This window comes from Benincasa hispida, chromosome 11 (assembly GCF_027475165.1).
Source record: "Benincasa hispida cultivar pf3 chromosome 11, pf3_genome.v1.1, whole genome shotgun sequence".
Taxonomy (NCBI): Eukaryota; Viridiplantae; Streptophyta; class Magnoliopsida; order Cucurbitales; family Cucurbitaceae; genus Benincasa; species Benincasa hispida.
The window spans coordinates 10,548,571-10,566,076 of record NC_143488.1 but is presented as its reverse complement, the minus strand read 5'-3'; the positions used below and the strand labels follow the sequence as shown (position 1 = coordinate 10,566,076).

At 36.2% G+C, this 17,506-nt stretch overlaps 1 long non-coding RNA gene across 1 annotated transcript in view; it reads right to left on the bottom strand.

The window, feature by feature from the left end:
• Nucleotides 1-17,506, bottom strand: part of LOC150032379 (uncharacterized) — a 35,234-nt gene that overhangs the window by 12,910 nt on the left and 4,818 nt on the right. The gene's annotated exons all lie outside the window — the stretch shown is intronic.

The following is a 17,506-nucleotide window of genomic DNA, read 5'->3' as shown; positions in this document are numbered from 1 at the left end:
AGATAGTAAATGTGATTTATTGGTCTTTGAGACGTATTTGGTAGAGAATGATGATTCTATCTGGATACTTGATTTAGGTGCTACTAACCACGTTAGTTCTTCCTACCAAGGATTTAGTTCCTGACAAATGTTGCCACAAAGAGAGTTGACTTTTCGATTTGGTACTGATGAGGTTGTTTCAGTTGTTGCTGTAGGGTAAAACCTATAGGGTGTAAGTGGATCTACAAGTGAAAATGAGGTGTAGATGGAAAGGTGCAGACTTTTAAGGCTAGATTCATGGCAAAGGGTTATACCCAGATCGAGGGAATGGACTGATTTTAATTTGAATTGTTCAAATTAATAAGAGGGATTTAATTATATATGATATAATTAAATTGTTTCAATTATATATGATATAATTGTCAGAATGTATTTGATAAATTATATTTTAAGGGGAGGAAATAAATATTTGAATGAGATTCAAATATATTTTTTATGAATGTGATTCATAGTTATGTACCAAACCTGACATTTGTTGGGGTTGATGCCCTAAAGTCTCGTGTCCTGTAGTTTATACGATGAAATAATGGTAAGGATTGCGTTAGTGGAAAATGCGTTGAGCATGCAAGTTTTCTCAGTACAATCCAAGTGTAAATCCTACTGAGTTGCCTGGTAAGCCCAGGGTCGAACTCAAGGACTAAGGAAAACAATATGCGGTAGTAATTTTTAGATCACTTTGCAGTAACAAATAAATCAAGAAGTTGGTTGGTTTGTTGATTACATTATAAAATGTATGCGGCGGAATTGAGAAAAGAGCAATTATGCGACAGATACACTGAGTATTCGGAGGAACGAGTTGAGAAGGTCTTTAGCTAGCGTTTCCCGAGAATGCGTTCAAGCTATGCGATCATGCTACACTCATGCGACCGCAACTCATTTTCCAATGCAAATGCAATGACTCCTAATTTTAGGATGCATGCGATGAATGTGATAATGTCTATAGAACTTATTCCTAAGTCTCTACTTCTTGCCTATGCAATGACGTCTTGCAAGGACAAGGCGACCGCATACAATCATATCCTCTCTTTAGGGTGCACGCGATGCGTTAATAGCAAACAGAGCTTATTCCTAAGCTTCTATCTCTTGATTATGCGATTTTAATCTAGCTCTCCCGAGCCTAGATTCTAATCTGACTTTTCCAAGCCTAGATTCTATCCTTAGACTACCCTTCCGAGTATCCCTAATGGACAAATGACGCATACATAATACAAGATAATCGCATAGAATGAAGATCCCAGGTTATGCTAGCTAATTGCTTCTCAACCCATTCGACATATTTAACTACTCATGCATAATGTACAGAGAGTGAACAGATAAAAATATGCTATTTTCATTTTTATAAATAAGTTCAGATTACAAAATGACAATGGAAATAAGGGTAGAGAACCTGGTAGCAATTCCTTGCTTCCCAAGGATTTTACACTGTGTTCTCTATTCCACCAAAATAATGTTCTTGCTTTCGCAAGAGTTGGCCCTCTCTCTACTTTCGATGCTCCCCGACACTCGAGTTCACCGTGACGATATCTCGGTGTAATCTCCCCTCTTTTGCTTCCACTTTCTAAGTAAAAGAAAACTATGAACAATGTTACTTCTATCTATAGGGAAAATTCTCTAAAACTAAACGAACTCCTTCACTGAAGATGGCCTCTAGTATTTATAGAGCTTCAGGGTGAAAGGCTTATTCTCTCTTATAATTGTATTGATGGAATGGTATTAATTCTCTGTCTGATGCGCCAAATATTTTCACCGAAAAGTTGAGTATACTTGCTACAGTAGGTCGCTAACAGCTTGTCAACTTAATTCGGAATCGACCGTCATCAGCTTTCTATCCCATCGTGATTTATTAAGCTTTCACCAAGATGCATCCACCTTGATGCGCCGGCAATATGCGGCCACCTTCTCAAGCATATTTTCGAATGCAAACGATCGCATAGCCTTGCGGTCACAATCTTTATTTCGCGAGTGCAAATGATCGCATAGCCTTGCGGTTGCAATCTCTTATGCGTTCGGACGTTAATTTCTTCAAATTGCATTTTTGCCTTGCATTAACGCATTTTCCTGCACAAAAATACATAAGTTAACTATTTTAATGTGATGGACGCATGCGATCGCAATGTTGTGAACTTAATGCTTTTGGACGCAATGTTGTATATTTTTACCATCGCAATCCTATATTGTTTTATAACTTAGCACTGTAATAACGTGCATTTCTGCCCGTTATCACCTATACAAAGAGCTTGTATAAGACAGGACCATGAGATGATTAGTCTCTTTATATAACGTCGTTGATAATTGAGACTTACATCTCAACGTAAACGACCATAGGTGACATGACCTTAACCCTGAATGTTATGAGAACTTCTGCCTTTGAGGGCGGTCCTTTGATTAGTATGGGTGAGAATGACCAGATTGCCAACTCAACAAGCCTACCTTTTTGGGGATTTGTCTTATTGGGGAGCTGGGAACTTAGTTACACAAGACGAAATTCACTTCTTCCCCGAAGCAGGGGTAAGTAGACAGATTGCTCCCTTAAGGGTTGATTCGGGGTCTTGAACATAGTGGCCACAACCTCTCTTTGAAAGAGAGAACCTAGTCATAGTAGGGCTATGACTTATTGTTCATTATAGGAATCAATAGTACCTAAGGAGTTAGATGTAACTACAGGGGCAATATGGTAAATTGACTCAGCTATACTTACGAATGATCTGTGAAGGGTTATCGCACTGTTGATTGATTGATATGGACACAGAAATATATCTATAGTGAGAAGAGTGAAGCTATTGGTCTTTAGTGGAGTGCTCGACAGTTAACAGATGGTGGAACTTCAAGCTACAAGTCCATAAGGTCCCCTTGGTAGCTCAATGGATTCAATTTGAGAATCAGTTCTTGGGGTTGATTTGAAGTGTTCAAATTAACAAGAAGAAATTCAATTATATATGATATAATTGGTGTGATGTATGAGATACATCAAGTTGAGGAATTAATGTAAATATGATTTACATTAAGTATCACAAAAATAGAAAAAGAACTATGGTTTATATGTTTCATGAGATGAATTATTAAAATTGTAGGTTAATATAAGATGATAAGTTGGTTATCATATTTATTTATAATATATTAATTATATGTCAATTAATTTCTTTTTCTCTAATAACTGATTAAGTGGGAGGTTATTGGTGGTTTTATGGTAACCGTGAAATAAAAAGAAAATTGTTTTCCTAAAAGAGAAGTAATTTCATTCGAAAATAACTCACGGAGAAAAGCTATCAAGTGAAAATGTTTCACTAAGCGATAACTGAGAGAGAATAAATTATCGTGGAGCTTTGACTATACGATAGTTCATCAGTTGATCGTAGCTAAACGATCGAATGGCTAAGTCTATATGGTAGGCTACCATTTATTAAACGATCGAGCATATCGTCTATATGATAGACAACTTCCTATCTCCCACTTGCTCGATCGTCTACATGACCATTCTCCTCCAGTCACTTCCTTAAGCTAAGATCATACAGAGCCCACAACTCTTAGATTCTCACATCGTGAATACCAAGGTAACCATTGTGTTGGCGTCGTCACTTAGTTTGTGAATCGAGTGAGACTCGATTGGGTTCGAGGAGTTGTTGGTCGATCGTTGTGTTCGTGCTATGTACCGGTCGTTGTGTTCGACTGTGCTATTCTTAGACACTTGGAGATTGATCAAGGGATTCATGAAGAATGTTTCTTCAAAGATATGCATCCTCTATCCCTTGTATCATCTTAACATGCTGTAATTTCGTGTTGTGCATGATCTGTTAGTTTTTGTTTCTTATACTGTAATTGTTTGTGTTCAATCTGAATCTAATTTAGAACGATCCTTCCGCTGCTCATGGAAATTCTAATGTTTGATTTCCTTCATGAAGTTGTGTTCTCAGCTCTTCAATTAGACTAATCCTTAAAATGGTAGGCATAATGAGTCGGCGAACTGGTCACTATCACCCATGCAAATTAAAGGACCGCCTTCATAAACAAGAAGTTCACACCTCACTCAAGATTCAGGTCATGTCACCTATGGTCATCCTGGTGAAATGTCGATCTCTACTATTAATGGTGTTATATAATGAGACTATTCATTTCGTGGTCTCGTCTTATACAAACCCTTTTCGTAAAGAACACCCCTACTCACATGTCTCTACATGAATGATCAGGATCAGATCATTTGTAGAACTTTACTACAATAGTAACATCTATAAAATGGGCCTATTTGTAGTGTCACTAGGATAACGTACTCAAACTTATCCATCTACTACAGACCATTTAGGTTATCACTTAAACACGATCCACCTGTATGTCTCCACATACATGTTTAAGCTATAGAAGATAACCTTGGATGTTTGTTTTTTTTTTTTTTTTTTTTGTGAGTTAATGCTACTAAACGTCAAATAAAATACCTCAGATTTTATTAAATAAATAAATTGTTTATACAATACAATTACAAACTACAGGACCCACGAGACTTAGGTCATCAACCCCAACAATCATCCACTTGCCCTAAAGCTAGTGAAGTGTACAACATAAAAGTCATACTAATACAAAACTACACAAAACAAGAAACTAGGGCATAAAACACTCCCAATACAAAATCTCCCACTGGCCTTACACTAGATACGACATGTCCTGTAGACCCAAACTCTGCAAGTGACCCTCAAACACCTTAGTCTTGAGGACCTTCATAAATGAATCAACAACGTTGTGCGTTGAAGATATCTATGTGATGATCACGTCCCCTTAATGCACAATCTCTTGAATGAGATGATACTTCCACTTTATGTGCTTCCCGTGTTTGTGACTTCTAAGCTCTCGGGAATTAGCCACAACACCAGTATTATCACAATAAAGGGTGATGGGCTTTGACATATCTAGAATCACTTCCAGATCTATCAGAAATTTCTTAAGCCAGACAACCTCCTTGGCAGCTTCACAAGTTGCTATATACTCTACCTCCATAGTGGAGTCAGTAATGCACCCTTTCTTAATGCTCCTTCAGATTGCAGCCTCTCCATTAAGAGTAAACACTGATCCTAAAGTGGATCTCCTATAATCCCTATCAATTTGGAAGTCAGAGTCCGTGTATCTTGTAAGGATCAAATCCTTAGAACCATACACGAGCATGTAGTCCCTCATTCTTTAAAGATACTTGAGGATGTTCTTAACAGAAATCCAATGATCAAATCCTGGATTAGACTAATGTCTACTGATTATCCCCACTGCATAGCAAATGTCAAGTCGAGTACATAACATCTTATACGTCAAGCTACCAACAGCCGATGCATAGGGGAACCATCTTATTTCCCTAACCTCTTGAGGTATCTTAGGACATTGTTCCTTAGACAAAGTAACTCTTTAGAGTTCTGCATCGAAAACTTGACAAGCAATTTGTCAATGTATGATGCTTGAGACAAGGCCAACGATTTTTTCTTTCAATCTCTAAAGATCTGAATGGCCAAAACAAACTGCACCTCTCCCAATTCTTTCATTTAGAATTGAGTCACCAACCAATTTTTAATTTCATTCAGTAGACTTACATCATTCCCAATGAGTAGGATATTATCTACATACAGCACTAGGAAAGCTACTTAATTGTTAATGATTCTTTTGTAAACACAAGATTCATCAATATTATGATCAAAACCATAAGATTTAATTGCAGTATCAAATCTTAAATTCTAAGATCGAGAAGCTTGTTTCAATCCATACATGGACCGATTAAGGGTGCAAACCTTTTGCTCTTGACCTTGGGTTATGAATCCCTCAGGCTACTGCATATATATGGTCTCCTCAAGATTGTCATTCAAAAAGACAGTCTTAACGTCTATTTGCCAAATCTGATTGTCATAATATAAGGCAACGGACAAGAGTATCTGAATAGACTTCAACATGGCAATAGATGAAAAAGTCTCCTCATAGTTGACTCCTTCAACTTGTGCATAATCCTTCGCCACAAGTCTAGTCTTGAAGGTTTACACCTTCCCGTCAGCACCCCATTTTCTCTTGTATATACAATTGCAACTTATAGGCTGTTGGGATAAAATCCCGAGCGGAAGCGTGCGAACATTTTGTATCTAGAAATTCCATTTTTAAAGAAACAAAAAACAGTGTTCTAACAGAATATAGAAAGATAAATATGTTAAAAGCATGCTTGAGAAGAAGGAAAATATGAAGGTAGAACCATTTTTACCTTTGGAGATTTTCGAGTTCTTAGAATGATCCTCTCGCTTTTCTGACAAACACGATCTCGAACATGAACTTCTCCTCGAACAATATTGAACATGACCACGAAAATAACCTTGTTATTCTCTAGAATTCCAATAGAAGGATGGGTGGTATCCAACTATTGAAAGAGGGTGAAGAGAAGAGAATTCTTTGAAGAGGGTAGAGAGGATTTCTTTGGTGGTTAGGGTAAAAAATGCAAAATGAAATTTTGCCTAAGGGCCATAAGGAAGACTTCATATAGAGAATGGTTAGCCCCTTCTCCAAGTCTTTCTCAATTTATCCTTGTACACAATTAATTAAATAACACTTATTTTATTAATTAGCACATTAATTAAATAACCATTTATACATTAAATCCAATTTAACGTATCTATTTAATTACTTTAAACATTGTATGTCTATGTGTAATATCTTTCTATTAATTAATTAATTCTTTGTGAATTTAATTCACTTCATTCAAATGTTTCTTTCTAACTTAATTTAAATTATAGATCACATCCATAATCAATTACATATTAATCATATTAATATACAATTTCCTCAAATTGTTTTGAATAATTCAAATCATTCCTCTTTAATATCCTTTAGTGAGCTAACAAGGGGACTTTGTGGACCTGCAGATCAGAAGCTCCAACGATATGAGATTAATTGGCTAAACTCATTAACCAAATTAATCAATATTCATTAATTGTGGGTACACTCTATTAAAGACCCACAGCTACACTTTTTCACTGTAGGTATATTTCTATATCCACCGATATAGACCAATAACAAAAATACCAATTGAAGTGGAGGGCTTCTTCTAACAACAAGGAACTGGGTCAACTATTCAATCAAATGAGATTGAGCATGTTTCCCATCTCTTCTCGAGAAACAAGTGGACTATTTCTTTGCAAAATTGTGCTCGATAGGCTGAGTTTGAAGCCGCTATCGTTTGGTTCGAATAAGTCAAGTCCCTCTTTGTTTTGTAGTACAATACTTTACTTTACTAGATTTCGTTTCATTTATCATATTTATCATTTAGTTTAGTTTTAATTTAGGTTTATGAAATTTAAATAAAATAAAAATGTTACGAAATTCATATTCACTGCATTCAGTATAAGCTCAAGACACATAAGGGCTCTAACCATATTTCAGCTCGTGATCAATCCATAGATACCGATAGAAAATAAATAGGCACTTATAATAAGTACATGTTCGAGCATGATTGACCAACTCCTTATCAATTCCGATTCATTTCAATATGAACAAAAATGTAATAGATTCAATTCAATTGACAAAAAAAAAAGTACAAAACAAGGGAATATATTGGTAATCGATTGAATAAAAGAATTTTGATTTTAGACAGAAAAAATCTTCAAATAGAATTGAAGGGGTCTTAGAATAGATTCAAATAATCTATCATGATTCTATGAGTGTTCGTAATGCCAACTAGGTCAAATTACCATTTTACCCTTAGGTTACCTTTGACTCCTTAAGTACCGATGCTCCTTAATGAACAATATGTTTATGGTCCAACCAATAAACAAAAACCCTCTTGAGCCAATGAAAGAGCAACGCACTTTGTTCAAGTCCTAGAGACACCACTTAAGGGAACACTCATCTACTTACCCTGAAGTCAGGAAGGAGTGAATTTCATCTTGTATTTCCAAAATGATAGGCATTTTCAGTCGATGATCTGGACACTCTCACCCATATAAATAAAGGACAATTCCTCGTGAACCGGAGTTCATAATACATTTAGGATTAAGACTAAGATTCTTAGGTCATCCAATTGAAATAGGAACCTAACTAGTTAATGACATTACATCTAGTGGTTACTATTTCGTAGTTCGTTATTATGAAAACTCATTGCATAGGATACCTCCACTCGCATGTCATTTACACGAACGCGTTGAATCATTGCATTTGTATCAAATACAAAGTGGGTCATATCTATAATGTCACCAAGATAAGGTACCCAGCGTTATCCCTATATTATAGACCCTTTAGGCTGTTTTTTGAACATTGACACCTATATGTCTCCACATACAATTCAAGTCTCATAAGGCAACTCTGGATGTTAGTTTATTGGATTTAGGATTATTAAAACAAAATAGAAAACAACACGATATAACATTTATTGAATTAACATCGATAGCTCTTTATTGATGATGGTCAATTGATAGCATTTATTATCTACGAGTTTTAGGGCATAAAACCCAACATAGGTTTTACTCCATCAGGTTGATCTACAAGATCCTAAACCGAATGGAAGTACATAAACTCTATTTCAAGATCCATGACTTTGATCCATTCATCTTTGTCAGCATCCTCTATTGCCTTATTGTAAGACAATGGATCCTCAACATCACCGTCAACTACAACAACTAGGGTTTTTGTTAAACCTATATAACGAATAGGCGGGTTCACAACTCTCCCACTACGTCGAGGCTCCCTCAACGTTTGAGGTGCATGTGACCTACTAGATGAACCAATTTCAACAACTCTTGTTGAGGTATTGAGCTCTTCAACAACTCTTGTTGAAGGTTCAGTAGTTTCACTGGAAAGTTCACTTAACACTATCTTATTGCGTGGCTTATGCTCCCTTATGTGGCCTTCTTCTAGAAATGTAGCGTTTGTTGACACAAATACTTTATTATCCTTAGGATCAAAGAAGTAACCACATCTCATTCCTTTAGGGTAACCTGCAAAAAGGTACAATTTTGAACGAGATTCAATTTCTTAGGAATTGCCTCAAGCATGTGTATTGGGCAATCCTAAATCCTGAAATGACGTAAACTACCTTTACGACCATTCCCTCCAAAGGTGTTTTAGTAACACTTTTGGATAGAACACAGTTCAAAATGTAGGTTGCAGTCTGTAGTGCATAAACCAAAAACGAGTCAGGTAAGGAAGCATAACTCATCATGACCAAACCATGTCCAACAGGGTTCATTTTCTCCTTTTTGATACACCATTCTGCTAAGGTGTACATAGTGTTGAGAGTTGGGATAAAATTCCATGTTCTATCAAATAGTCCTGGAATTTTAGAATTATATATTATCTACCTCGATCAGATCGAAATGTCTTTATTGTTTTATTTAATCCATTTTCTATTGGGGTTGATGCCTTAAAGTTTCGTGTCCTGTAGTTTGTAAACAGTTTGTACGAACGCTTGTGATGTATAATATATGATATTTACATCACATCTTGTTTTTGCTCAGTTGTATGTTTTATTTGCTTTACCACAAACCAATAAACATAAAATCCCTGGTTATCTGTATGTAACTTAAGCATGTATATGGTGACATACAAGTGGATCATGTCTTGAGTGATAACCAAAATGGTCTGTAGTATATGGATATAGGAGGGAAACCTTATCCTGATAACGCTATAGATGCGACCCGCTTTATGGAATGGTCACAAGTGTTGGGACTTGTCACAGATGATCTAAGCCTGATCATTCATGTAGGAGACATGCGAGTAGGGGCGTCCTATATAAAGAGTTTGTATAAGACCTGACCACGAAGTGTTAACGTCTTGTTATATAACACCATTCATGACAGAGACTTCACTTCACTAGGATGACCATAGGTAATATGACCTCAATCCTGAGTGAGTTGGGAACTCCTGCCATTGAGGGCGGTCCTTTGATTTGTATGGGTGTGAGTGGCCAGGTTGCCGATTCAAACCTACCATTTTGAGGATTCGTCTGATTTGGGAGCTAGGAACTCAGCTACATAAGATGGAATTCACTCTTTTCTTGAGGCAGGGGCAAGTAGATAGATATCTCCCTTAAGGGCTGATTCCAGGGCTTGAACGATGTGACGCTACACACCTTCTCTTAGCCCGATAAATGTTAACACATAGTTGGACTATATTGTATTATTCATTAGAGGAATCAGTGGTACTTAAGGAGTGGGATGTAACTACAGGGGCCAAGCTATACTTAAGAGCATCTGTGAAGGGTCATCATACTCATGATTGGTTATATCTTATGGACATAGAAATATATTTGTGGTAAGAAGAGTTCAGCTGTTGGTCTTTAGTGGAATGCTTAACAGTTAACGGATGGTGGATCTCGTGGCTAAAGAGTTTAGTCAGTTATTCACATACTGTTGAAGCTTCGAGCCATAGGTCCATTAGGTCCCCTGGGTAGCTTAGATAAAGTCGAGAATCAGTGTTTGGGTTAGTTTGAAATGTTCAATTGACAAGAAGGAGTTCGATTATATATGATATAATTGAACTGGTTAATTATATATGATATAATTGGCTAAATATATAAGATACATCATTTTGGAGGAAATTAGATATAAATATGATTTATATCAAGTGGAGGAGAAATTACTATAGTAGATATATGATATCAAACTATAGGGTAAGAATATAATATGATTATATTCATTAATTATTAAATTGGTTGTATTATTCATTAGAGGGATCGGTGGTACTTAAGGAGTTAGATATAATTATAGGGGCAAAATGGTAAATTGGCCCAACTGTACTTACGAGCATTGATAACGGGCTAAAATGCACGTTATTACAACGCAAAGTTATAAAACAATGCAGGATTGCAATGGTAAAAATATACAATATTGCGTCCAAAAGCATTAAATTCACAACATTGCGATCACATGCGTCCATCGAATGAAAACAACTAACTCATGTATTTTTGTGCAGAAAATGCGTTGTCGCAAGGCAGAAATGTGATCCGAAGAAATTAACGTCCGAGCACATTAAGAGATTGCGACCACAAGGTTGTGCGATCATTTGCGCTCGCGAAAATCTGCTCAAGAATGTGGCCGCATAGAGCTGGCGCATCTGAGTGAAAGCTTAATAAATCACGATGGGACAGAAAGCTGATGACGGTCGATTTCGAATTATGTTGACAAGCTGTTAACGACCTACTGTAGCAAGGACACTCAACTTTTCGGTGACAATTATTCGGCGCATTAGACAGAGAATTAATGTCATCCCATCAGTGCAATCATAAGGGAGAAGAAGCTTTTCACCCTGAAGCTCTATAAATACCGAAGGCCACCTTCACTGAAGGAGTTCACTCAGTTTACAGAATTCACCATATAGATAGAAGTTAGCCTTGTTCATAGTTTTTCTTTTACTTAGGAGGCGGAAGCGAGTGAAGGGAGATTACACCGAGGGATCGTCCCGGTAAGCTTGGAAGAGTGTCGGGAAGCGTAGAAAGTAGAGAGAGGGCCAACTCTTGCAGAAGCAAGAACATCTTTTGAGCAGAATAGAGATAACGCAGTGTAAAAACCTTGGGAAGTAAGATATTGCTACCAGGCTCTCTACCCTGATTTTTAATTGTCATTTTGTACTCTGAATCTATTTATAAAATGGAAATTGCATCTTTATATTTGTCCACTCTCTATACATTACGCATGAGTAGCTAAATCTGTCAAATAGGTTGAGAAACACTTAGCTAGCATAACCTGAGAACTTCATTCTATACGATTATCTTATTTTATGTATGTGTCATTCGTCCATTAGGGATACTAGGAAAGGTAGTCTAAAGATAGAATCTAGGCTTGGAAAAGTCAGATTAGAATCTAGGCTCGGGAGAGTCAGATTAGAACCGCATAATCAAGAGATAGAAGCTTAGGAATAAGCTCTGTTTGCTATTAACGCATCGCATGCATCCTAGAGATAGGATATGATTGTATGCGGTCGCCTTGTCCTTCTGTGCATCTTTCGTCATCGCATAGGCAAGAAGTAGAGACTTAGGACTAAGCTCTATAGACATTATCGCATTCATCGCATGCGTCCTAAAATTATGAGCTACTGCATTTGCATTGAAAAATGAACTGCTGTCGTATGAGTGTAGCATGATCGCATAGCTTGAACGCATTCTTAGGGAACGCTAGATAAAGACCTTCTCAACCCGTTCCTCCACATACTCATTGTATCTGTCACATAATTACTCTTTTCTCAAATCCGCCGTATACACTTTTATACCTTCAACAACAAACCAACCAACACTTTATTTATTTGTTACCGCAAAGTGATCTAAAATTACCATTGCATACTATTTTCCTTAGTCCCTGTGTTCGACCCTAGGCTTACCAGGAAACTCAGTAGGATTTATACTTGGATCTTGCTGAGAAAACTTGCATGCACAACGTATATTCTACCATCGCATTCTACACCATTATTTCATCGCATAAAATAACGCATCAAGCATCTGTGAAGGATTATCGTACCATTGATTGGTTATATCCGATGGACATAGAAATATATCTGTGGTGAGAAGAGTGCATCTATTGGTAGAATGTCTGGCAATTAACGGATGGTATATCTCGCTAAAGAGTTTAGTCAGCTATTCATGTACCATTGGAGCTTCGAGCCACAGGTCCATAAGGTCCCCTTGGTAGCTCAATGGATTCAAGTTGAGAATCAGTTTTTGGGTTAGTTTGAAGTGTTCAAATTGACAAGAGAAAGTTTGATTATATATGATATAATTAAACAGATCAATTATATATAATATAGTTGACATGATGTATGAGATACATTAATTGGAGGAAAAAGGATACAAATATGATTTATATCTAGTGGAGGAGAAAATGACTATGGTTTATATGTTACATATGATGTGATATTAAACTATAGATTATAAATATAATATGATTATATTATTTCTAATTAAGCAATTATAAGATAATTATTGGCGGTTTTTTCTCCATAACCTAATGAGATAGTGGGAGGTTGCAATCAGTTTTCATAACTGAAGGATAAAATGAAAATGATTTTCATTTTGCAAAGAGATCGATTAATCACTACACGAATTAGTACATTGCCCATTGCTTAGCAAATGAGAGCATACACAATTGCTCAAAGTTTACTAAACGATCGTGTACACGCGCAACTTACCTAAACGATTGCATAGTATTTGCTAAATGATCACGCACGCGGAGCGATTTACCTAAACGATCGGCCCCATTTACTACACGATCGTGCACCTTTTGTTAAACGATCAAGCACCCGCCTATACGATAGACTTCAGACATCTCTCACTTGCTTGGTCGTGGTAAACGATCGTTGTTTCCTCCTCCCCTCTACCAAATCTAATAGAGCCCATACCTCCCAGATTCTCACTTCGAGAATACCGAGGTTTCCGAGTGGTTGTGTTCTCCTTGCTGCCAGTTCATGAGAAGTCCGTTCGATGGTAGACGACAGCGAGTTTGGTGGATGATAGCCTTGGCGAGCGCAGCGACTGCGTGAGTTGCAGATTCCTGACGAGAGCGAGAGTTCAAGGGAAGAAGAATTCTTCAATTGGTATGTCTCTCGTTCTTTTGCATATAAGTTTGAAAGGCATGCCGTAATTTATTGTTAAATGCATAACTTGTATGTTTGATTGTGAATGTGGTGTTTTTGTCCCAATGAATTTAGAACGATCTTGCTTCCACTCAGAGGTACTCTTTGATAAGAGTTCCTTCAGTGTCTGCATGGTTAGGGCCCGCGAGAAAATAGCGATAGGTTCCCAGTAGTATGAGTGTGAAAGTTACCCCTCTAAGTAAAAGAAATGCTAATTACGTTTGGTGTGTGTGAGTTTATAAAAAAGCACCCTTGTATTAGAATTGTCTCTATCCAATGCAAGTAGGTATATCCTAGACCAATAATTGAACCAATGTATGGCGATGAGGAATTGAGAGTTAGATATAGCCTTTCTACTAGTTTTAGCCTTTAAATAAACTAGAACTAAGTAGTCATTTCCTTTATGGATTTACAAGAAAAAAGATGTTTTCTTTTCAAAAATAGACTTCAATTCTTTGTTAGAAATATTTTAAAGGTTTAAATGCCCATTTGTATCATTCGTTTACTTGATTGTTGAAAATAGAGATAGAATCGAATTTTTAGTAAACCACATGAACATATTAACATTTTTTAATGAGTTCTCTAAATAAATGCACGATTGATATTCATGCTTTTACTTGAATGTATGCATAGTTCTAGTTTAGACTTGCTTGGGACGACTAAGAACTAAGTTGGGGGTGTTTTGTTAGGTTTTTAAAGGATGCATATTTTCTATGTTAATTCCCCCAAAATTGTATTGATTATTTGCTTTAATTGCTAATTTTGTAGGTAAAACGGTCCCCGAGGCATTTAGAAGTCATTAAGAGAAGATTGTACCAAAAAGAATGCAAAATAACCAAGAAAATCGACAAATTGAAGAGAATCACGTAAATTACCAAAATGCCATTGAGGATCGAGTTTCACCATCGAGTTGCAACATCACGATCCTAGAAGAGGCGTTGCGCAACGCTTGAAGAAAAAACGCTTCATTCTGTTGCAAAACACGGCAGTGTTGCAACGCAAGCCCAACGCTTCTTGGCTTTTCATCAATTTAGCGTTGCAACGCTACGCCAGCGTCGTGATGCTACCCTGCAAACTATAAAAGGTTTTTCCTTCATTTTTGTAGGGGGAGGGGAAGAAAATTCCATGGAGGCTGGGATCTCTCTTCGATTTCTTTCACTTCTTTGGTAATTTTTGTTCCAATTTAGGTTAGATTTTATATTTTTGTTGAAATGTAAACAAAACTCTTGTAATTCTTCATAAAGTTTGTCTATGAATTTGTGAAGATTGGATTGAATCTTGTTTCTAGATTTCAAGGGTTCTTGCAAATTATTTTGAGTTTTCTCTTTTTCCTTAGCAATTGCAATCTGATTTTTGCTCTCTTGAATTTATGCTTAATCTTGATGCATGTTGAATGATCTTTATCTTGAACATGTATAGCCTAGATCTTGGTTTTGTCACAATCATTGTTGAATACGTTGTTTTCAATGTGATCGATGTCTAGCCAAGATCTACAAGAGGCAATAGTAATTTTGTGTTTGATGGCTATTCCTAGGATGCATTAATTACTAGATTTGGAGAAAACTTGGTTAATTAAGTAAGCTATCTTAACAATTAATCAATGCAATTGAATCCTAGAACCTAATGCGCATGTTTTCTATTCTATATGACCACTATCGAACCCAATAGAAGTAGGAGCATATAGGTTGATTAAGGTTTGGCCTATCCAACCTTAATCAATGATTAGGACACTCTCTCGACTAGGTTATTGCTAGTTGTCGGCCTTTGTAGAGACTAGCTTGATCGATTAAGTGAGTAGTTGTGAGCATAATCCGATTGTCAATTAACTTTTAGAATTCGATGATCGGAATTGCATTGAACATCTAACTTGAACTAGAAGCAAGATTATTCTTCACTTATTTACAATCATCTTCTATCTTTTGATTTTTCGTATTTTTTCAATTTTATCAAACCCCCGTTTTATTGCTTTAAATGTCAAGGTAGTTAAGAAAGGATTAGAATTAAAACCTTCCTTGTGGATCAACCTTTTACTTCCGTTTTAACTACAAACTAGTATTAGTAGATGTATGAATTTTATAAATATTGTTTGTTTCGGATTAGGTAGACCTAACGACACCTACTTAGCCACCGAACACTCCATATGCACGCATCGCATCTAGCCTCCTCTAGAGTCTTCCTCCTAGACTCAAGTTTCTCATGCCTAGCCTAGACTTCTTTAGGCTCAAGCCCTTGTAGGCTTATCATGAGTAGGCTTCTTCTCCATGCTCTCCAGGCCTCATTACGCCTGGACATCTCTAAAGCCTCCCTCCTAGGTTGAGACTTCTTATGTCTAACCTAGGCTTTTTTAGGCTCATCATGCACTCCACCAAATATGGCCTTGTATAGCCTTTTAATATTGCTTTTTATAAAATTGACTATAAAAGAGAAGGAGGAAATTTGTTTTAAAAATTTTTTAAAGTTGCGCGCTTAACTCTCAAATTTTACAGAAAGAAAAAATAGGTATCATTAGCTTCTCACGATCTCTTCTTCCCTAGTTTTAGTCTCACTGCTTTTTTCTCTCAACTCCCCAACTTCTTTATCTTAATGATAGGTAAAGGATTGCGAAACCCTATCCGACTACAATACTCAAAAGGAATCCACACTCCACCTTGTTCTAGGTCTCAAAAGAGTCACCAAGAAGCGTAAAAAGAAGACTTACACCAAGCCTAAGAAGATCAAGCACAAGCACGAGAAGGTGAAGCTCACTATCCTCCAGTTCTACAAGGTCGATGGCTCTGCAAAGGTGTAGAGACTCAGGAAAGAGTGCCCTAATACTGAATGCAGCGCTTGAACTTTCATGGCTAACCACTTTGACTGATACAACTGCGAAAAATATGGTTCGACCTACGTTTACAACAAAGCTAATAGTGATTAGATTTTATCTTTTGTTTTAATTATATTTTTGTTTTATCTAATAGATAGGAAGAGGATTTGTTTTCAATTTCAGAGGGTTGCAACATCGTGAATTTCAAAGAATCAGGGTTACGACAACAAATTCAATTTTCAGAGGAGTAAGGTTGCGACTTTGATTTCTAGAAGACGACCAGGGAATTTGTTTTTATTTTTAGAAAAGGTCTGTGACTTCGATTTTTAGATGTTGGTTGCGATGTTGGTTCTAATTTGTAGAGGTGAGAGGAATTTAATTTTGATTTTTAGATGGAGAACAAGTTTTGGGTTTCATTGTTAGAATGAAGCATATTAGACAAATTAACTTTCTAATAATTGGATGAGAAACTTTTCATAGGCATTTAATGTGGTGACTATTTATTTTCAAGTGCTTTGTTAAATGTTTGTTAGTTCTAATTCTTTGAATACTTTAATTCTTATGTTCCATAAAGCTTTGGTTTTTTAAATGTAATTTGGCTTTAACTTTGGAAGATGATACAGACTGATAGATCATATATGTTTCGCAGTAGCTTTTAATTGAAAATTTATAAATTCTCAGTTGATTTTTTAGGATTTTTGTTTGTTAAGTGTAACAACAATGTAACTAGTCGGATAGTGAAGAAGGCAAGGATTCAATCCTCTTCAAACTAAACAACTTTAAAGGTTTTTTTTTTCCTTTTTTTTTTTTTACAAAAAAAACTATTGAAACAAAAACTAAAAAACCAACCCACATAAAAATAGAAACTGAACCTTACATACACATCTCTTATTTGAATGGAAGATGATGTGTTAAAAAAATGTGATTGATTACATATGTTGACATGTCTTGTGAAATTTAGATTCTTGATTTGATCATTATTTTTTATTTTTTTCTTAATTTAAGTAACATTTTATAGTTCAGAGGGTGGCAAATAAATGGATCTTAATTTTGAAAGAGGGAGCTAAATAATTTCTTTTGACATTTACAAGTTTATTGTGTGGT